This window comes from Erithacus rubecula, assembly GCF_903797595.1.
Source record: "Erithacus rubecula genome assembly, chromosome: 1".
NCBI lineage: Eukaryota > Metazoa > Chordata > Aves > Passeriformes > Muscicapidae > Erithacus > Erithacus rubecula.
Window position 1 is genome coordinate 4,983,995 of NC_136658.1, and position 22,405 is coordinate 5,006,399.

Consider the following 22,405-nt stretch of genomic DNA (forward strand, 5'->3'; position numbering starts at 1 on the left):
CCTCTCCAATAACATGGCATTGTTTGTGATCTCTTAAATCCTTCTCTGCAGAGTCCTTCACAGCCCTGCTTTGTACAGGTGATTATTCCTAACTCAATGTAGTGTTTTGAAATTCACTATGGACAATGAATGGCTTGCTCTTTTTAAATGGGCTGTTCCTCCAACTTGCACAGATATTCATGATTTAGGGCTGAATTGTCAGAGTTGTGCCACAATCAATGACACATTTTACCAGAAAATGGCAATTGTCTGTGATGGAACTGTTGTTCTAGAAGAGAACTTGCTGCTCAGGAGATACTAATACCATAGGCCTTCAGGGAAGGTTAAAAATGAAAAAAAAAAAAAAAGTATTTTAAGGAAAAAAAAATGAGTATATAGTTTTAAAAATCAGGCTTGTCACCTAGTGTCTTTAAGTAGTATCTTTTCTCAGTTTTACAGGTCATGGCAAGTTTCAAATAAATTAAGTATAAAAAGGCTGGTTCCACACCAAGGATTAATGGCAACACATTGAGGAAAAAAAACAAAAGTAAACTATGTAAAAAGTTAGGGAAGCACTTAACTTTGTTTGGTAGATGATTCAACTAAATTAAAATCTAATTAGTTTTATTAAATTCTGACTTAGCTAATGAGCATGGTTAACAAATATACAACAGAATCTTCAATTCCTTCACTTCCAAAATTACTTGTGGAATCATTCCTCTCTCTCTCTACCAGCTGTTGTCATGTCTGAGTTATGAAGCCACTTGTAACAACTAACCTGGAAATGTTTGAAACACTGCAGTTATTCCAGTTGCTTTGAGCAGGGAAAAGTGATGCATGCAAAATGTTATAGATTAGTATTTCTTCAAAATGTGTCCTGAACATTGTTAGAAGCACTTGGGGCAAGACATAAAAGTAACAGCATTATCTGGGTTGCAGACTATTGCTTTCCAAATAGAAGATAAACTTCAACATGAGTCTATAAACCCTTTTTTTGAGGGGGTATCCCTTCAGTTCTGTTACCTGTACCACTAGTTAATTCTTGTGTTCAAAAAGAATGGATGAACAGAGTATTTCAGTTCAGAATGTGCATTTCTGAGCAGAACAAGGGAGCAGTACAATATTTTTAGTAGTCTGGCTGTTCTTTAGTTAATTATAAACATCTGGTAAAACTGGCAACCCTATTACTGTACATGGTACAGAATATAGTATCTTCCTTCTGCATCCTGTTTGTTTTCATAGGGATTTCTATTTCTTATAAAATATTTCTGTTAGTGTTGATAACAGCTCCTTTTAGCTTGAATGTTTCTGTATGGATGAAAAGAATCTAGATTTGCACAACAGAAGGTAAAAAATCTAATTTAGGCAAATATTGTAAAGTGTTGTTGAATATATTGAAAAATCATCCCACACCTAAAATGACAAATGCCTGTATAGGACATATCAGCACTCTGCTGTCACACTGCAATATGTTGTATGACATTATTGGATCTCCAGGTTTGCTGGAGAAGAGTGAAAAGGGAAACAGGATTGCTGTTTCATACCTTAGAGGGGAATGTAATCATCAGGAAATTCATTCAGGTGTTGATGCTTAAATCTATCCATGTATTTTCCACTCTAAATGTGATTTTTATTTTCCTGCAGCTTTGCAAAAAAAACAAACAAAAAAAAAAAAAAAAAAACAAACCCAAACCCAAAAAACCCCAAACCAAACAAAAAAAAAAAGGAGTTGTCATGCTGATTTTGTGCCTTAGGATGAATTGGTAATGAAAGGGAAAAGCAACTAAAGACTTCAGGATTAGACAATTGCCTCTGGACCTTAAAATCAGTTTCAAGTCCTCTTTCTGTTCTAATATCAGTTTCTAACTCTGAAGTCATTTTAGTAAGGCACTTGTCCCTCTGTGTAATCTCTAATGCTTGACTCAGAGATGCCCATAGGCTTGAGAGCCCATCTCTGATTTACAGGAATGATGAGCTAATATGAAAAGCTGATATCCAGAAGGCATAGAATAAAAATCACTAAAACCCAAGGCCACTGCCCATGGGGGTTGGGGAAGAGGCCTTCACTGGGTTTTGGAAAAATCAGTAGTCATGAACATCACTGGAAAACACCATAAGCACTTCTAACTCACTATGGGGTAAAAGTATTACCTTACCAAATATGTCTAAAAATGTTGCTTATGTAACTTTTGTGGGGTTTTTGTATGATCATTTTATCCTTTAGATTTTCACCATTGGTATTTGCAGTTATTTATTTTACATTTCTGGGTAAGACAAACCTACTTTACTCAATGTCAGAGAATAAATTAAGTCATCCTTCAGTTGTGTCACTTTTAATCTGGAGATCATTCTGAAGATATTTTTAATGACTTTGCATCTAGGAATATCAGTCTGATAATTTGTCTAAACTCCTTGAATACCATCTCTTAGAGATACACTTATTTAAGGAAACTTACAGTTTAAATTTTGACTGCACTGTATATAAGATGTGTTTCTTAAAAGTCTTCCTATCATTTACATGGATAAATATTAATATATCATTTTATGACCTTTACTGTTATCTTATTTAGAATCCTGGAAAGATCTGAAAAAAACTAATTTGATTCAGAAAGAATATCTATTGTTTTTATTTAAGTAGCAGAGTACAATTTTAAAATTGTAGGAATTAATCTGAAATATGCAATTTTCCTCTTTAATTCTGTCTTACCCACAGACCTGATGGATGGCTGCTTGACTTCTTCCCCACTAGCTATGAGATGCAGGGGAGAGAGCTTCCTCTAGATTTCCTCTTGTTCCTTTCCTAAATTTTGATTCCAATGTGTAAAAGCAGCCTCCATGTCTCCCCTAGGAGGGCTAGAAAAGGCTGTGGGATATTGTGGACTGTTATGCCTCATAAATCCTCTCTTGTCATGGTTTCACTCAAGCTCTCTTCCCTCTTTCCCTCCTTTTCCTGAGATGATGCTGCCCTTGCACTCTGGCTGAGTTGCCTTTTTGCCTCCTGTTTTATTATCCACTCTGTTTATGCACTAAAATTGGCTCTCTTAGAGAGCAAACCAATTTCTGACAGGACAAACCTGAGCACCAAAGCCTGCAGGTTCTATGCCTGAGCCTGCTGCAGAGCACTACTAATGACACAGGGCAGCACCACCTCTGTCCTCCTCCAAAAACAACCTCTGTATCCAAATTCTGACTCTCTCATGCCATATAATTCAAGTGTTATGCTGTGAAAATTTTACTCTGTCAGGTTAGGATGTGGGTTTTCATCTTTTTAGCTTTTATGTGAAAAAACCCCCAACCATTGATAAGAATTATATATAATAACTATGTTTTGGTGCACAAGAGCTACCAGCCTGAAGGAGAATATCTGAGAGATGATTATAGGCTCAAATCAAACATTGCTTTGGCCCTGAGTCATGGCTGCAGCATTTCCCACTGTAAAAAACAGGCAAATGGACTGGCACAGCAGGTGCTAAACCTGGCTCTGGAAGCACACTGGGGCTCAAACTTGGGTCAGCTTCCTGTGCTGACCATGAAACTGAGTAAAATGAGTGATGGAATGTGCCTTCCTAGAGAATAGTCTCATTCCAGCTGCTGTCCTCTAAGCACACTCACACCTGACAGTCTTTATCTCTGTTCTTGGCTCTTGCAATTAAAAGGGTGATAAGGACTAAAGTGCAGAAAATTGTCCCAATACCTATGGGTAAGTGTACAAATGCAGTGCAGGCAGCACTTTCTCCAGGAACTTTTCTGGTCTACCTTATTTTCTCCTGACATTTCAGCAACATCCTGGCCACGCAGCAACTTTCCATGAGTTTCTTTCCAAAAAATTAGTTATTGTCAAATTATGTTTGCTCCAGAGGGTGCCAGGCCTGGGCAGCCTGAGACCATCTACACCAGCTGGTTTGGTGGCTGGGTTTCTTTTTGCTTGTGTGCTGCACAGGGACAATTTCCATCTGGCTTCAGGTGCCTTTTCTACAATTTCAGTGTTTTTATTTTCTAAATGAAGACTGAATTCTAGTATGTACTTCTGTGTAGAAAATGACATATACCTCTGTAGGAATATTTTAATGGCATGGGAATTCCAGGTTTCCCTTAAGTCTTCCATGTTAATCTACACTTTGGCCTCTGGTGATAAGTTTTAAGTGAGGTACTACACTTCCAATCCCTTTGGCTTTTTGCATGCTGCTGAGCATTAGCTTGACTGGTGCATTTGGTTTTGTAAAGGAGTCACAACAGGGCAAGCAAAGTCAAAACTGTCACTGTTTCAAATGAAAAGCAGTTCAAATAAATGGGGAGATTAGCTTTGTCCTTTTAAAAGCAAAATAAAATTCACCTCTAACTGCAAGAAGAAAGTAATTATCACCGAGTTACTAATAAGAGCACTTCTGAAATGTGCATGCATTGGGACTGAGATGTTTAAGTGTGCTTGAAATTTATCTTAAGTATTGCTCTAAGCTTGTAAGATGGTGAAAAATAGTATTTCTATTTAGTAGAAGTGGGTGGTGTTATCTATTAACATAAGTTTGAATTCACACAGTAACATTTCAAATCTATTTATAAGTGAAAGACTAACAAACAGATGAGTGAATATAGGTCAGGGAGGGGAGTTAGAGAGAATGGGAATAATAACACCTCTGGCTACATGGGCTGATGAGGCACCACTGCTGCCAGGGAAAAAGGATCAGAAAAATATCTTGGTGTCTAAGTAAACTGTGGCTGCTTGCAGCAGAACAAAATACCAACCATTCTGACTGAGCTTTACAGCCCTGCAGACTGCCTGAGGAGCTTTGTATTTCATCCCAGAGGCAGACATGGAGTGCTTATTATTCAAATACCCACCACTTATCCCTGATAATGCTTTCAAGGCATACCTGACTGAACTGCAAAAAACCCAATCTGGTCAAGTGCTGGTTTAATATGCACAGACAATGGCTTGCAAACCACCATGGATTGTTTTCATGAACTACAATTTCACTGTCAAGATTTAATTAAGAAAGATATCAGAGCCTTTGGAATAAATGGGATGGTCAGGGGTGTTGGACAAGTGCATTGTGTGAAATAAAAATTTGTGCACTGACCAAGCTGTCTTCCCAAAAGTGAAAAGGGACAAGATTGCTTAAAAAGCCACCAAACCATCTCCCTTACCTATAAAGCACAAGGTGCTTTTACATCATTCTCATCACCTGAGTCACATTATGTAGTTGGGATTTGATTGTATTAACCTACATATTGCAGTCTTGAAAATCCTGGGAAAAGGACACATTTTATGGCACTATAAAGTTATCATTTTTCTGCTACTGTATGAAGATTATTACATTCCCAGAAAACACATAACAGATTTAATCCGAAATAGGATTTTTTTTTTCTCTACAAGCAAGCTGTCTGGCAGGCAGCAGGAGATAAAGATAATGTTTATTATTAAATTTTAGTGACTCAGACACATAGAAGCACTAGAAAAGCCTCACAACAAAAATTATTAAAGCTGACATACTGATTTTAAATAAAGTTTTGAAATAGTGAAGCCTAATGGACAGCTAGGCATCATTCACAAATACAAACTAACGTAAATTGAGAAATGTTTCTGCTCTAAACCTCATGTGTTAAACCTAATCAGTATTTACTGTATTATCTATGAATAGAATAAGGACAGCACATTATCTGTTTCAGTAATGCAAAGTTAATTTTAGCTGTCAGAAGGTTGGAGTCAAAGACCTATAAAAGAATATATTTCCTGAGTGAAATCTAAAGGGACATTTTAATTTGTTTCTGTTCCATTGCTTCTGAATAAATTGTTTTGAAGCAGATAATGAATTCATGTAAGTGCTAGTCTTCTGGTCCTAAAATTTCTAAAAGCTTTCCTAAGAAAGCTCTTTTTTCTTACTTTTAAAGCATAACCAAATACATTGGGATTTCTTTTCAGTGTCAAAATGCCTTTGTGATGGCAGTTCAAGCAAGGGTTTTCAAAGTTCAAATTACCTTAAGTATAATTTCTACAGTTGTGTCAGACTTTTTAAAAATTTTAAATATGCATTTTATGTATAATTTTCAGGGCTCTAATGATATTGGCTGTTCCCAGATGCTCATCAATGGGGAGGAGAATCCTAAACTTGGAGAAAGTTTCTGGATTTTAATGTCCACTAGCAAAGTGATTATTTGAAGGTAAGTAATTTGAAGGGAATTGATTTAAAACTATTGAGAGATGAAGTGTGCAAGCAAACGCCTCTCCTGTATTTTTTCAACTCACTATAATGTATATTCAGCTTCTGAGGCCCAAAGTTGCAAATTTGTCTTTTAACTATGCAAGACAAATTACAGAGAAATTTCAGTGGAAGCAGGGAAGGTACCTACAAGCATGGTTTTAATAACAACACACATGCCCTACTACAGAATTCATGAGACCCTGGCTATGAAATTATTAAACTACAGCACTGATCACCACAGGATGCTGAAACAGCTAACAAGAAAAACAGATTGGAAACAGATCACAGCAAATTCATGGGCAAGGATCCACCACTGTTATTAGAATGTGATGATGCTACAGGTAACCTCCATCCCAGGAAATCTAAAGTTGTTTTGAGCAGGACTATCCCAGTGTGGCTGTATTTAGATAGTGTCACAAAGTGAATGTTTTTTGGGCCTTAGTGAAAAACACCTGTGTAGTGACATGGAAGATCTTTTTGGGTCATAGCAGTGAATTATAAAGAATTTAACAGCGACAATGTTCTGTTTAGTGCCGTGGGATTCTTGCATGTAAGATGGAAAGCTTTTGCCAGATTGTTCATTGGCTGAAAGGATTCCTCCAGCCCTGGAGAACCAGGCTGAAAAGTTTTCTGTGGCAAAGTAGCAATGATGGATCCTGGGCCCTGATGACCAGAGGGCTCAGTCACTCCCCTCCATTGGCACAATGACTTATTTCCCTGGCTGCTGCTGGAAGCTCTGCCTTTCTTCAGCTGAGAATAAGTGAGGGCTCTGCTGTACCAGAGCTTGTAGCACACTGAGCTATAAAAGCTGTCACTAAACACAAGTAATTTTGTGTGTGAGCCTCATGAGGGAATGGGAGGGAGATACAAGAGTTGGAAAGTTAGCCCAGCAGTTCAAAGTACAAAAAGCTTCTAGTTAGTTTGACTAAATTCATTAGGTTTTTTTCTATATGCCTCATTTTTTCCTAGCTGGATCCTCAGATGATAAGCTCAGGAATGTGGCTCTCCTATTTTCCACAAGATTATGACTTTCCCTTCTGTCAGATAACCTGTTAAATTTTGCCACTACCTCTTTCTACCACTGGAGTATCTAAGATACCAAGAAATGTTTTTTTCAATACTCTTCAGATTAGAAGGCTGATTTGTTTGAAACAGGCAGGAGTGCCAGTCCTCTGTGCTTCTGCTCTGTGTTTGCAGCAGGAGTGACCATAGCCCATCCACCCAGAGCACAGGGTTCCTTCAAACCCAGGCAAAGTTTGCTTTGTTTGTTTTCCTCTCTGCTTTCCAGTAAGGACAGAAGCTGGTGAAAGCACAAAGCTGCCATGCTTGATGGAAAAGTTATTAAAAGCTGGAACCACAGCTTGCAGTTCCAGAGAGGGCTCTGCTGGCCTGCCTGCTTTCTAGACCACAGTGAAGATTTTCATGGTTGTGCTGTTTCTGAAGGGCTGTGAGCCCAAAACACACTTTAAGCTGCTTTGAGTCAATACCTGAGGACAGCTGGGTATGGAAACATACATGTTTTAGGTATAGAATAAAACAGCTGCCTGTGGAAACATTCTTAGGCCTGTAAGTTTACAACTGAAGGTGTATTTGATGGGCAGCAGATGTAAACTATTAAATCCTTACCTATGTGGGCTTCAATTGCCTGGCATAACTTCAGCTTCTGAAGGGCTTTAGTTATAATTTATATATTTAATATAATTGTTGCAATTTATCTGGCTAAGAAAGACCACAAGTGTTTTCAAAACCACTTTTCCCCAAGCATTCATTTTGCCTATTCATACTGAAAGCTCTCTGGCAAATGGACCACTTATTATTGTATTTTGTTCAGTACAAGTGCCTGGGTTTTGAGGCACTACTGAAGTAACACAGTTATGAGCATATAACCACTTCAGGGTAATTCCATACAGACTTTCATATTCACATTTTTGTACCTCAGATACATTCACAGCTTACTCAATGCATCAATTAATTAAACTAATCTGAGCCTACTTATGACATATGTCTGTAGCTTCCAAGTCAGGGAACTGTTTTATCTTTTTGAAATATAAATTGCAAATGTTGAAGTTTGGGGCTTATATTTGTGTGTCTTAAAGGAGTGAAAGAGATAGGAAAGAAAAAAGACCAAACCCAGAAACATCTTTGTGCTGGTGAGCAAAAGCAGCAAAACTGTCAATTTCTGCCCTTTCTTCTTATGGGTCAGTTCTAAGTTCATCTCTCTGAGCAGCAGCTCAGCATCTGGCAATTAGCCTTCTTGCCAAATAGTCCATTTCTATTATTTTAAATCCCAGCCTGAAACCATAGCAGATTTCTCAGTTGCTTCCTTCCTTATTTTATGTAATCAATCAGTGCAATAACTGCTAATTACTAAACTTTAGAAATCATTTTATGGAGGCAATGACCAAGATACATGAAGACATGAAGTTCAAATACAGGCTTAATGTCTCTTCCTGGTCAAACACAGCATTTTTGTGTTTTAGGACTGTGTTTTTGTAAGCTGCAATCGCAAAAAGTAGACTGCTTACTGATGCAATTTGCCATAATCATATTTAAGCAGGTAACCTGTTTTTTTTTTTTCCATTTTTGCTATCCTATCTGCTCTTTCAGATACAGCTGAAGGCATGATGTGTGTGTTTGTCCAGCTTAGCTGTATACATATTTATAATTTAAAAACCAAATTCTGTTCCAAAGTAAAGGAAATACTATTTTCATAACAGACCTCAGAGAACTGGACCTTTGTTTGCCTGGCCAAGTAAATACCAACTCCTTTAAATCTATATTAAATCTAAATTTCCAGCTTGCTGCAGGGATAGGTGAAGATCTGATCATCACTGTATTAAAATTTGCATTCCAAAGTCCTATTTCTCTATTGCTCTCTACTTTCTATCTAACCTTAACCAGCTGGTTGAAATTTCTATCTGCCTTAGGTTATTTTCTTTTCAGTGTAGGAAAAGAAAGAAACATTTCCAGGAAATGTACGTAGAATATTTTCCAGCAGCCATGTTTTTTAGGGGCAGACAGAGAAAAGTTAAGTTGTTATTGCCAATGTAAAATGTCTGTGAATGTTTTTCTTGGCTGAGAAATTCTAGCTGTCTTTTATGACCTTGACATCTGACATAGGATGACCTTATTGGTGAGACACATGACCTTGACATCCTTGTGGAAGCTCAATTAAATCTGAGTAACAGAAAAATAAAATCTTGCAATGTGTACAGGCTTAGTACAGACTTCATAGATTTTTGAGAAATGAATTCTGCAAAGAATGCCAGTGTTAAGTATTGTTTTCTCATAGGAAAAACACAATGCATTGCATTTCCATTCCATTTCCAGGCTATCATCAGTCTCTTAGGTGCTCCATCCTCTCCAGCATGTCAGCAGCTGATTCCAAAGGATCCTGCTTTGCTTTTTTGTTAGCAGATTCATCTTTGGAAGCTGCTCTGGGTCAGAGGCACATCAAGAAATCCTGTATCAATCAGCTGCCTTGTATTTTTGTCTATAGAAATATTGATCTTTCTTTCCAAAGACCTGAAAGACCTCAGGGGAAAAGTTTCTAATGACAGCCTTAGATAAAACCCAACACACTCTTTCAAGACAACATTTATGTACAAGCTTTGATTTTTATGGATTATAGCCCTTAGCCATCATGGGAGACAAGACTCGAAACAGCACAGACCTTGTCAAAAACTCTGCAGCAAGGACTCTGAAAGCACACAACAGCTGTCACACAGAGGAACCCATGGAATTTTTTGCTCACTGATTTCCCAGTGTTTCTTGAACAGACCATGCTACCTGTTCCCCTGCACTGGGGCATGGCAAAAGGTATTTGCTTATGTTAATATATTTTAAGAATTAGACCTTTTTTCCTCACTTTTTCTTTCCTGTGTTTCTGATAAACTCCTCTTCCTGAAGTTACCAACTCCTACTAAGTGAGAAAGTTTCATGCACCTGTTTATATAAAGGGAAACAAAACTGTCATTTTCTAAGTTTTTCAGCTTCTTTTAGTAGAATTCTTCTCACCTCCTTTTATGTGTCTGCCTAAGCTAAAATCAATCTGCACTAGACAGGTACTCTTTGGCGCTTTAGGCACCATTTGTGGGAAAGGAGGGAAGCAAATACTGGGGTGAGATTGTGCTGACCTATTTACATCAGATGCCTTGCACCTTATGAGTGTCTGCTTCTCTCTATGACTGCAAAAAGAAAGTTGGAGTGATTGGTTCAAGGATTATATATTTGGTCTGTTGAATTCCAGCCTTCGTTTGCAGGTAAGTGTTTAAGCTTTGAGGATAAAGAATATCTGGCAATTTTCTGGTGGGAGAGGTGATAGTTTTGATAGTCTGTTTTGATAGAATAGATTCTAATAGATTCTAATTGATCTTGAATAGTCCTAGTGTTTAGTGTCCTGAGAATCCCACATTTCCAAAGGGAAAAAGATGTCTCTTCTCTGAAGTCGATTGAAGTCCAAGAAGAAAAACCCTTTAGTACTTTATCTTAAGTCCTGACTAAAATCTCAAGTTTGAGCCTTCATCTGCTGAGCTTTTTGAAAGTGAATCTGTTGAGCTTTGCTGTACCAACCCTATCTGTAACAACTGAGCTTAATTCAATTCAACTAAACATATTTAGATGATGACAACACTATGTTCAAAACAGGACACAAGCTTCTTAAATACATTGTAGTTGCGATCATTTTTAAAAACAGATTTTTGAAGTCTGAATATTTCTTTCCCCTATTATTATAAGTGTAGCATTTTACTGAAGTAGCAGTAACTTGCTTTCCCTTAACTGTAAGTGACCCCATTCATTTGTAGCTAAAATTGTCCTCCCCAGAGTGCACTGGCTTCAGCAGAATTACAACTTGCATGATTTTAACTGATAGACTCTACTGCAGATACATAACCTAAAGAAGTAACATATTTCTGGCAATACATGATAAAAGAAGCACTTGGCAAAGGTCAACTTTTCAGATATCTTGTGGAAATCTCATTAAGTACAGTCTTCTGATAGGTCCTCTTCTTCTGCCTCAGTGTCTGTACCAATTGTCCTGAATTTCTGATTGAAGTTTGGCATCTCAGTGACTTTTTAAACAAGTTAGGAGGTTCCAGTATAATTAAAATAACCTCAAAGTCAAATTTAGCAGGTGAGAATTTTGATAAAACTCTTTGAATTAACTCTATTGTATGAAAGTAAAACAATCTTTAAATTATCAGTCCTTCTGAATGTAGCCAAGGCTGCTAAGATTTGAGTGAATGCCAGGCAAATTCCTAAATATTTGAACAAAAAAGCCCTGCTGAAGCAATTATTCTATATTAATGGGAACTATGCCAAAACGAAATCCTTCTGCAAGCAGGGCCTATTTTTTCAGTTTTCCATTTTAAATCTGAACTTTCCTGTCATTTCATCTTTCCATTTTAAAGCCTAACTTCTGTCTGCAGTGATGATGTCTTGTTAAGCTGCTGTTAAAAGTCTAGGTTGGTGCATATGTTAGAAGAGTGCAGGTACAGAGATCAGAAATAAAAGTAGATGATCCAAAAGTTGTGATGAACTCTATCTCAGTGAAGAGGCAAAACTTACCACTACCTGCATTATTGCTGCCCACAAACTCCAGAAATTGTTTAAGCTGAGCCACTACAAATAGAGAAAGGTTTATATTTATGTGGTGATATTTTGTTTGATCATCAAGCCAGTTTTCAGCTAACAGACCGCTATAAAATAAAAAGATCAACAGTAATTAAAAAATAAATTAAATTAAGCTCTGTATTAGACATGAATCAGTTACAGAGTGAGATGAAAAGCTGATTTTCTTTCCTGCTGGAGGTGCTTCTGCAGGGAAGCAGAGTACTCCATGACCTTGAGGTTTCTCTCAGTGCACATTTGCTTTCCTTACATGCACAGCAATATGTGGGCTCAAAGGCTGGCTCTTAAAATCTGCATTACATTCCCCTCTAGGAAGTAGGTTACAGACACTCTTCATTGTCTTAGAAGAGTCTGTGTGCCTATTTTCTGATCTTGTACTTGTTCAGGGTGCTTGATCCCAGATCCCAGCATTACAGAGATCTGCTGCATTGCAAAGGTCTTGGATTGAGGAGGCTACCAGGAGGCTGGGCAGAAAGGAACACCAGCTCCAAAGAGCAGGAATGCTCTCTCTCACTGGAATCCTCTCTGCTCATGTACAGAAGGACTTGTGTCATGTGAGCTTTTGGTCAGTAGGAGCCTGCAGGATGCTCTTACCCTCTTCAGTGAACTTCAGTACAACTTGTGTTGGACTGAGCTGAGAAGAAAAGCCTGAAAATTTGAAACCTAATTACCCCAAATATAATTGGGACAGCTGAATGCCTGATGAGTGCCCCAGTGGAAGCATCACTGTATTCTTGGGGAGCATCCCCCAGCCTAGGTCAGAGTGTATCTCCCAAGACACCAAAGAAAAAAAGGTATGGAATCCAACCAAAGGCAAGTAGATGGTGAATGTTTACATGAATTATAAAAGATTAATTAGTCTACCAGATGTTGAAAGATGCAGTTACTTAATCCATAGGAGAAAAAAAAATACAGGAATATCTCATGCTTCTGGAAAACTGCTGTGTATTCCAAGAATGGAAACTTCACAAACCAACTGCTGTCCACTGACCCAGCTTCAGTCTCAGCCTTATTGAGGGGTATGAAATATAGGAACAGTCTACCCATATGGTGGTAATTTAAATGATAGATGCTGATAAGTACTTTTTTCCTTCCTGCCTGAGCTTTACTTAAATTCTTCCATTAAAATATATAATTGAGTACCTAGACTGTTGCATTTTGATTTGCATCTATTGCCAAACCAATACATCTTTCAGATAAGCCTTTTCATGCATTACTTTTAATAATAATGTCTTAAATTAAAAAGCTGCTTCCATCAGCATAATGAAGCAAGATAGCCAAGAAAATAGCTGTGTGCCTGAGAACAGAAATTCATTAAAGTAAGAAAAAAATCCATGAAACAGGGATGATAATGAGAAAAACATTGAGCTTCAAGGATGACAATACAGAAAGAAGAGACTGCATTTAGGGCTTACTGCATGGGAGGGGCTGTTTTCTTTTTGCAGAGATCTTGCCTTTTTTTTAAAATTCTGACAAATCACATAAAATTTTGGCAACTCAGTTACTTTTAAGTTGCCATAGGCATATGGGAGTTTACTAGCACAAAACCTGTGCCTGATAGTGATATCAGGGATAATCCTTTATGCTACTTATGTAAGAGTTAGTTTTAATTATTTCCCTTCTTCCAGTACTGAGAAACATGCAACTTAATAATGACAAACACCAAAGCTGCTCAAAGAAGGCAATTTATTGTAATCAAGCTATGCTTTCTAATTAATTACCCTCCTTGTCTCTATTTAAGTTGCAGATTGTGCTACTTATATTTATCTTAGAAATGTGTTGTCTTTATAAAGACTTTTTTAAAAAAGAAATATTTGAAAATGTGCTGAAAAATATTTCTACCTTCTCCAGAACACAAGGAACTTACATAGTGAGTGCTAATGAGGCACGTGCTTGCCTTTGAATTGCATCCCCTCTTCCTCTCCCTCCCATCTTTATTTCTCATCTTCAGCCAGCCAAGGCAGCTCTAAACAAGCAAACCAGTGCCCATCTGACTCCTGCCTGGCTGTCTGCTGAGCTGTGCTGCTCCTCCTGGCAGGCTGTGGGCAGCCAGGGACACACAGAGGGTTTTTACAGGAGGAGCTGACACCCTGCACACATCCAGCCTCAGACAGGTGTTACAAACCTGCTCTCTGCTTCCTGTGACTGTGCAGAGACAAAAGGTTTTGCCTGGGACAGAACAACCCTTCACTGCTGGAGCACAGATGGTATGAAAGTGGTTTGTGTGACACAAAGTGTTAGAAAATGTTTGGCTCACTAACATGTGCTGTCAAGACCTGTTTTCTTCAAGCTGCCAGTCTGTCATTGTCTTTTAGAAACCAGCATGCAGCCAGGAAAACCATTTCCATCAGAAACAGAATACTTCACTTTCATTTTCTCCTACCAGGTAATTTCAGTTTCTAATGTCACCACAGGTATTTTAGTAGAACTAAGGAACAGCCAAGATTTCTCTCTCATTACATAAAAAACAGTAACTAGAAGAGAGAAAATAGGTTTTAAAAATTACAAGAGTAAAGGAACGAAAAGCTTTCAAACCAAGCTTTCCCCTCACCTGAATCTGCTAAACTTTCCAGATACAGTATAAAAGACTTCCTTTTCTCTATTAAGTGTACAGATGGCCATTGGAAGAATTCCTGGCCAAGGTAAAATCCTACTTAGCAGTATGAAATAATACAAGTTTATGAACTTTGTCTTTCTGTATATATTCTTCATGGCAGCAGCAAAGGCTTGTAAGGGCTAAAATTGGCCCCTGGTCTGGCCCCTATTTTTCACTAAAATCTGTATGTTTCATTAACAGTGCCATGAACCAACTGGATGACTTTAGTCCATTTTACAGCTACCCAGTGACATTTTTTATGTGTTCTGTTATTACAAATGCAGCATCCTTGTCTGTAGCTCTCACTGTAAGCCTTTTAAAGTGCAATTTGCTGTGTCTTTCAGAATGTGGACACAATCCTGAGATGGCAGGGGTCAGAACTTGTGTAGATATAGATGAGGATAAGGAGAGCTGAACATGGGGAAAACATCAGCCTTAAGGGTATTTTTCTTCCTCTAGCAAAAAAATGCAATGTGATTAAATTAAGACCTTAGATTAATTAAGACCTTGGAAAGTCTCTGAATGTTGAATGGTAGCACATGACTCTACTCTGTCTCAACATGTGGAATTTTCAGGTTCACTTATGAGCAATCATATTTCATGCTCATTTGCTCAGGCAATTAAATGATTGGTGAAGATTATTTACTTTGTTTATTTTTGCTTTATTATTCACATGTCTCAGTGTTAAGTGGCAATTTCTTTTCCTGATACTGTTGCCGTAAGTTTTACCCTTCTGTTTTTAAACATTTCTGTATTCAAACCAGTTGTCCTTTCTGAAATGTCATCAATGTTAAGCTGTTGAATTTGAGTGACTACTCAAAACAAGGATTTTGAGATTTCATCTTTGCTGTTAAAAATCTACAATTAGGCTACGGAAAAAGTCACTTGGTAAAACTGCACAAGGCAAAACCAGAAATAAAATGGAGCATACAGTGGCTAATGCAGAAATTGAGAAAAGTCTTCTCACAAAATATCTTTGTGCTGCTGGACTTTCCATCTTCAAAATGTCTTGCAAAGGTTAAGTCTTTAAAATATATCTGTGCAATGAAGCATTATATTGGCACTATTGTTTTTTTTCCACTCAGTTAAAGGAGATGTTGAGTGTTTAAATGTCCAAGGCTGTGGAGAAGGTCGCTCAGATCTAGGACTGCACACTAAGCTGCTTCTGCAGTGCCTGAATTTCTCACACTGGGCTGGACATTCTTCATTTATTCAGACACCCTTCTGTCAGCCCCTGCTCTCCTTTTCTCAACTAATTGTCCTCTTTGACATCTTTTCCTGGCTGGTCTGCAGCTTTCCACTGCACTAACTGTGCTCAGATTGCCCCATTAAGCCTTCAATAACCCCACAGGTCAACCCTGACTTGGCTGCATTTCCCACGTGAGGCTTTTTGCAGTGCAGACTTTTCTCTCCTCCTCTACTACTTTAAGGAAAGGTCAGTCTGGCAGAGGTTAGCAAAACTCTGTATTCAACCTGCTTTGCAGAATCCCTATGGAAGATCCAACCAAGTTAATTTGATCACTAAAGCAGGTACATCACAACCACATGTATAAAGTCTCTGCATGTGAGGGTGAAAAGCAACTCACCATCTCCTGTGTCAGGAATCACCTTGGAAAAGCTGCCTCTGGGAATAGGACTGGTAATAGGAATTAAATCAGCCTTAGCAACACCAGATACTGCCAAAAACCTGCAAGAAAGCAAAAAACCCCCATAATATAGGCTCTGTAAATGACAATGAATTATGTCTACTTCAGAGGAAGGAAAAGATTTTTCAGAAAGGCCTAAACTGTAATTTTCAGTATCTCTTCAAATAACTGTGAATGATTGTTTAAAAGCTTAGAGACCAGTGCCAGGGACTCCCCCTGCTCAGAGCTCACATAAGAGCATAGCTGGTGATGACAGGAATACTTTGTAAGGAGCTAATGACCAGCAAGGACCTTGCAGGATTGGGCACTTCAGAAATCAACTCCACTTCAGGAGCTCCAGAAATCAAAACTCCTGACTTGTACCTTCCTGAAGATAAATGAGCAGTTAAGGGAAAGGGGGAAGGAAGTCTGTGCTGTTTAGCCAAACCAGCAGTTTTAGTGTGTCTCAAGCTTTTAGCACCTGAGTGCATCTGTCAGGTGCTAATTGTCAACTCCAGCTGACTGCAGTAGGAGCCTGGGGCACTTGGCATTTTGCAGTATTAACCTGCTGTTATTAAGCTAAAGAGATGAACATGCCAGAGTATGTGATGTTTGAACTTCAAGGCATTGTTTCTTGCTTTTTCTCAAATTTAATATATTTTTTTTCCTCCCCAGTTACCAGTGTCTTATGGCAAGCAGCTGCCTAAAGAGGAAACATAATTCAAAAGAATATGCACTGTGAAAAGTCTGTGCTGTGAAGTGCAGAAATATATCATTCTACCAGGAGTAGGCTGATTTAATTTTAAATATAAAATCTCTAAATAGCTAATGTGCTTAAAATGTAAAAAAATCAGATAACAAAAGCAGTTCTTGTTTCAAAGGAGAACTGCAGTCAGTGAGAAAAATGAATAAAAAGAAGACATAGTGACAAAAGAAATAAGGAACTACCATTAAATTCCTGGGAAAAAGATAAAACCTAATAATTTTTCTCACATTATCAAATAACATGGTAATTTATCCAGAATATAATTATGCTAACATTTGGCTGTTACTTGGTATCAGATGAGTTCTTAGAGCTCAGAGTGTTCTGGGGCAGGTTTGGAGAGTGGTTTCAGGCCTGTTTGTTGGCATTATGGCCAACATCCCTAGAGGTGTTCAAGAAATGACTGGATGTGGAACTTATTGCTGTGGTTTAGTTGAAAAGGTGGTGCTTGGTCAAGGGCTGGATTTGATGATCTTGGATTTCTTTTCCAACTTTACTGATTCTGTGATTCTGTGGCCTAGGCTAGGACAGTAGGTGATATGGCTTCTTGAGGTTGTCAGTTCAACCTTGGAAAGTTCTGGTTTCATTATTGCTAAAGGAAGGGTGAGAGCAACCAGCAAATAATGAATTACAAAATCAGTGCTGCATTTGTTGCAAAAGCTTGGAAAAGTAAGAGCTCTGATACTTTTGTACCCATGCCACTGGTAGATGTAAGACATTTTTCAAAAATTAAGTCTCCTGCTTAGTACAGAACATTAAGCTTCAAAATGTAATTTATTGGTAGTAATAATATAATTTTAAAAGTAAATTGAGTGCCTGTACTCTGTTTTTCCCTGCTCTCCTTCGTAATTCAGATTTTTCTCCCTCTCTAGGCAAGACCAGAAAGGACAGAAGGCAGAGGGGCCAGCACAACCTACTGTGGGAACATGCAGCACTCAAGACACAATGATCTACTTTGCTGTATCTTGTTAAGCACCCACCAGATGATCATCAATAACTGATCCAGGTAGAGGCAGAGTGGCCCTTTTGTCTGGTTTTGTTTGGAAGCTGTTGGTGTAACCAATGCCTTCATCCTTTTCTCTCAAAACATTCCTTCAGACATGGAAAACTCTGTTCTGAATGAGACTGCAGGAGTGCACAAGAGCTGGGATAATTTTAGGGTGATCTTAAAATGCTCAGAAGGATTTCTATCTTAGAGGGGTGAATGGAGAGGAAGCTGGTTTTAGCTCTTGTTTGAGATCTTGCACTTTCATTCCCAGGTAAGAAATTTTAAGTGTCAGAACATTTAGGCAGCCTCAGAGATTTTATTTGGCTTTTCTAAACAAACAAGTAGTCTCTGTTCCTTCACAAACTCAAGGTCTTTGTTGTACATGCCTTACCCCTGCAGTCTATCCTTTTCCCTTTCTCTTCTCTTTCAGCTTCTGCATTTTCCCATTTTCATCTTCATCTCAAATGTGTTTTGCAAGAACACAGCTCTATGCATTCAGGCTATCTCCAGTTGCATGCTCTGTTTCTGCCCTGGTCCTCTAATGCAAAAAGAAATGTTTCTGCCATGCATGTGCTTATACAGTCAAGGATTTCACTGTTGGCACTGCCACCCAATGACTTCATTCTTGTCTGAACAGGGAGGGTGACCTCTGAAGGGGGTCCTCTGGGTGTTTAGATCACCATTTGCTCCCTGTTTTCTTGTTTGGAGTGCTGCCAGCCACTCCAGTGCAGGGAGATTTGCAAGCTGCCTACAGGCTCTTGTGAAGACCTTGTCTGGATGGGAAGGATGTGGGAGTCCTTGTTGATGATACAGCTGCATGGATGGAGCTGTTCTACCTCTTCATTTATCATTATCATTATAATTTCATTATCATTACCTTATCATTTTCAGCTTAATTAAAATGTAAGTACCCTGGACCTAGGGGACCAGCACAGGAACTGAACAGACATCTCCAAGATGAATCTTACATAGCTGGCAAGCAATGTTCATATGGAATTATGCTTTCAACTTTCTAACATCATCCAAAAAAATCCAGGTAATGTTTAATGAGTTAAACGAGGCTGCATTTAGAGTAGTGATTCCTATAAGCTGAGGACAGAGAAGAAGACATTACAAAAATGCAGAATAATAGATAATTTACAATTAGAGTAATTTTTATTTTGGTAGGTCATCCCCATATAAGCAAAAAAGAAAAAAGGGGGAATTACCCCCAAGTCCTATGAACTCTCTGTTTTGTTTAGTAAACAAAAGCTTTAAAGAGATTTGCAGTATATTTGCAGTAGCATATTTCTACATATGAGTACTTAACATTTATGAACAAACCCCAAAGCTTTTTACCCAGTATAAAATCATTTCACATCTTCTCAAAATCCCAGCAGTCTCAATTTCTGGGTGGCAGCAACTTCCTCTAGGAAGTCTAGCAGAAGGAATTCTGGACCTGCTTCCATCTCTGAAACACATTTATTGTTTCCATTGCTTCTCAAGCCTCAGGGTACTCCTATTTCAATTCTGAATATTTATTATGCAGGTTGAAGTCTGCCAGTAACCAAAACCCAGAACTATCAATTCCAGCCTTCCTTTCTCAGCAAAGGCATTGATATTATGAGGGCTTAGGTCTTGTGAAACACAATGGGAAAAATATTGTGAAATGTGTGGAAGAAAAGGGTTTTTTTTTGTGGTTAAAAATAGCATCTGCAATAATTCCATGAGAAGAATAAAAGTGACTTTCTTACCGTGTGGAGGATGCTAAATAAGACTTTTTTAAATGGTACCATTTTCTAGGCTAATTATGGAAGAAAAACAGCTTTCCATGAATCTAACAGCTGTTTTCAAAGCTCAGCTGGTAGCATCATTTCCTATCATGGGAAGACCTAACTTCAAGATCACACACAAATTTTTGTTTTCTCAAAAGGCAGCAGGAAGTGAAGGTGGCATAAAGAAAATTACAATCTTACTGCAAAGGCAAACTGAAATCTCTCTGTGATCATGAGGTGAGTTTGTGTTTCCTGTACAGAAGTAGCAAGGAGTTGGAAGCAGATAATACTCCCTAGACATCCATAGCTGGATGAGAATTCTCCTTTTCCTTAAATTTATAGTGGCTGCATTGGATGTTCCAGAAAACGATGGATCAGTACAGTTCTATAAATCCCAACCACATATGTGGTATATCTTCTCAGAAATAACTTACAAAACAGCCTTCCAGAGGAGAAGAAGTCTGCAGTAATGACAGCACACTGACAGTGCAATAAAGAGGAATTCATTATTCAGGCTGCAGGGGTTGACAATGGCCAGAGGGCAAATGCATAAAATAAGAAGAAAGAGTTGATGCTCAAATGTCAAAAACTCCCTGCCACAAGTGAAAAAAATAGAAATATGTTCAAAATGTATTTGCTCTGTATAGGAATGGTGATGGTGATAATAATAACAATATTAATAACAACATTTATCTGAGCACAATAAATATTGCTGAGGTAGAAGCATTATATGACATCATTTGCTTATAAATAAATAATCCCTTTCCAGTGTTCATTGCCATTAAATTAAAAGAAACCCTTGTAATCTAGAAAGTGGCAGCAAAACAAAGAGTTAAATATGTAGGATGGCTGGTTTTGTGAGTAATTCTTGTTGACAGTTTTTAAGCTATGTTCAATTCTAGAAACAAATCTGATTGCTATCATTATTTCTTTTATTACTTAAAGAGGATAATACCTACTCACAAGTGCAACTACTTCAGTATGAAATTTTGCAGATAAACTGCACCCTCAAACAAGATCTCAATCCCACAAAGGAACAGCAATAAACTGGGCAAAAGCCCAGTTATTTTTCTGGAGTTATTTAGTTCTAAGCAACCTTCCAGTCTGTCTGGTTTTTTAATTTTTAGTTCCTCTTTCTTTGGTATTGAATGCTTTTGTAAGAAGGAAGGATTCTTGTTCTGTATTTTTCTTCCCCTGACATTTCCCACATGAAGTTACAATCCTCTGATGGCTTGTATGAAGAGGATTAGAAACATGTCATCACTAATTGCAGATGAGGATTTAAAGCAGGGCTGGGCAGGAGAAGCACAAAGATGAGATTGCCTGGCCTGTCTTGATTAGACTGTGGATGCTTTGTGCCTACCTCTGCTGCTCCAGTCTGCTTCCCACATCTGTCCTCATCTTATGGCAAGGGAAAATTGTTGGTTGTTGAACAGGATGAAAGACTGATTTCTTTATTGTTCCTAAAAACCCATTTCTGTCATGAGGGCTACATAAAGTTAGTTGGCTCATAAAGCACAAGGGAGTGTGAAGTTGTAAAGAGGAACCACTTCTAAACTAAAAAAAAACCAACCAAACAAAAAAAAAAAAAAACAAAAAAAAAACACACAAAAAAACCCCAGATTACACTTGTGGGACTGTTTCTTTCTCCTCAACAAGTTTTTTGTTGTTTCTATTAAACTGTAAACTGAGTACTGTCACTGTATCTTCTCAATGACCACAAAAGTGTGGAAGTAGCAATGGCTAAGCAAGCCCTCACCATCTGTGAGCATTCCCACTGCTTAATGTCAGACCAGTACCAGTTGGGCTAATAAGGTTAAGGAATTACATAATTTAGGTGGAATTACAACAAAATTATGTCAGTGTGTGTTCCCCTCTCTTTTGCTTTGGGATGAATCAATTATGAAACATAAATCAGAGTAATGGATTCAATATTCATAACCATTTAGACTCCCAGGCACTGATTAACCGTGACTTAGAGAACTTTTTATTGTGGAAATGAATGTTGTATCATAAAGAACCTGTAAATTCCCATCTAGGGCTTTGAACTACTTGGAAGAACATTTTACCCTAGCCCAAGCATTCTTTTAAAGCTTGAAGTTTGAGGAGATAAGACACAATAAGGAAGGCCAAGCAGTCAGAGGTGCTTTACACTCTTCTGCATAGATCATTCCTCAGTGAGTCACATAAGTAAATTTAATGAAAATGCCCCTTTGTCTACTTTCAAAAACAATTCTACATTTTTCAGGCCTTGCAACAAGGTCAAAAGTGACTCAAGAGTTCCAAAAAGTGGTATAGCTGAGCCAGAGTGAATCAAATTAACTTCAGACTTCTCATGGAAACCACAGAATTTGTGACAATTTTTGGGACTTGTCTGTCAAACCTTGACAGATCAGGAAACTGAAAAGGATAATTTCTGGATTAAGATTGAAAATAAAGCCTGAACTTCACTTTCAAGTAGAAAGTATGTTCATTTTAATTAATAAAGAAATATGCAGTAAAACTACCTCCTCTGCCAACAAAGTTGTAACCGTAATTTGACATCTCTGTCTCTCCCATGACAAATTTTGGGCTCTGATTTTTGGAATAAAAATAGCTTTTTTGAAGTCATTCGGAGAACAATCTGTGACTTACTTAAGGAAATAATGAAATGCCTCAGTTTTCTCAGAATTAGAGGCAAATAACATTTTTAGCTGTAGTAATGGACTTGTTGATGTAACCTGCTGGTTCTTGGTCATCTAAGTTTATGATGTACCCCAGTATCTCTCTGTGAAAGCTGTGTTGCCAAAATTGATTAGTTTTCTTGTCATTTAATCACTCAATTAGAGCCCTTCTAGTGAGGAAAAACAAGGATTAACAGGCAGAGGAC

The 22,405-nt window shown here is 38.0% G+C and overlaps 1 protein-coding gene and 1 long non-coding RNA gene across 2 annotated transcripts in view; one reads left to right on the forward strand and one right to left on the reverse strand.

Annotated features, from left to right (window-relative positions):
• The window catches only part of LOC306808394, a 55,341-nt gene extending 49,203 nt beyond the window's left edge, over window positions 1-6,138 (forward strand). The window contains exon 3 of the long non-coding RNA XR_013776020.1: window positions 6,029-6,138. This is a non-coding gene — a long non-coding RNA (uncharacterized lncRNA). The remainder of the gene's footprint in view (window positions 1-6,028) is intronic.
• Window positions 1-22,405, reverse strand: part of HTR1F (5-hydroxytryptamine receptor 1F) — a 102,577-nt gene that overhangs the window by 38,428 nt on the left and 41,744 nt on the right. Inside the window, exon 2 of the mRNA XM_079318279.1 lies at window positions 15,993-16,093. The gene's annotated coding sequence lies outside the window, so the exon portion shown is untranslated. The remainder of the gene's footprint in view (window positions 1-15,992; window positions 16,094-22,405) is intronic.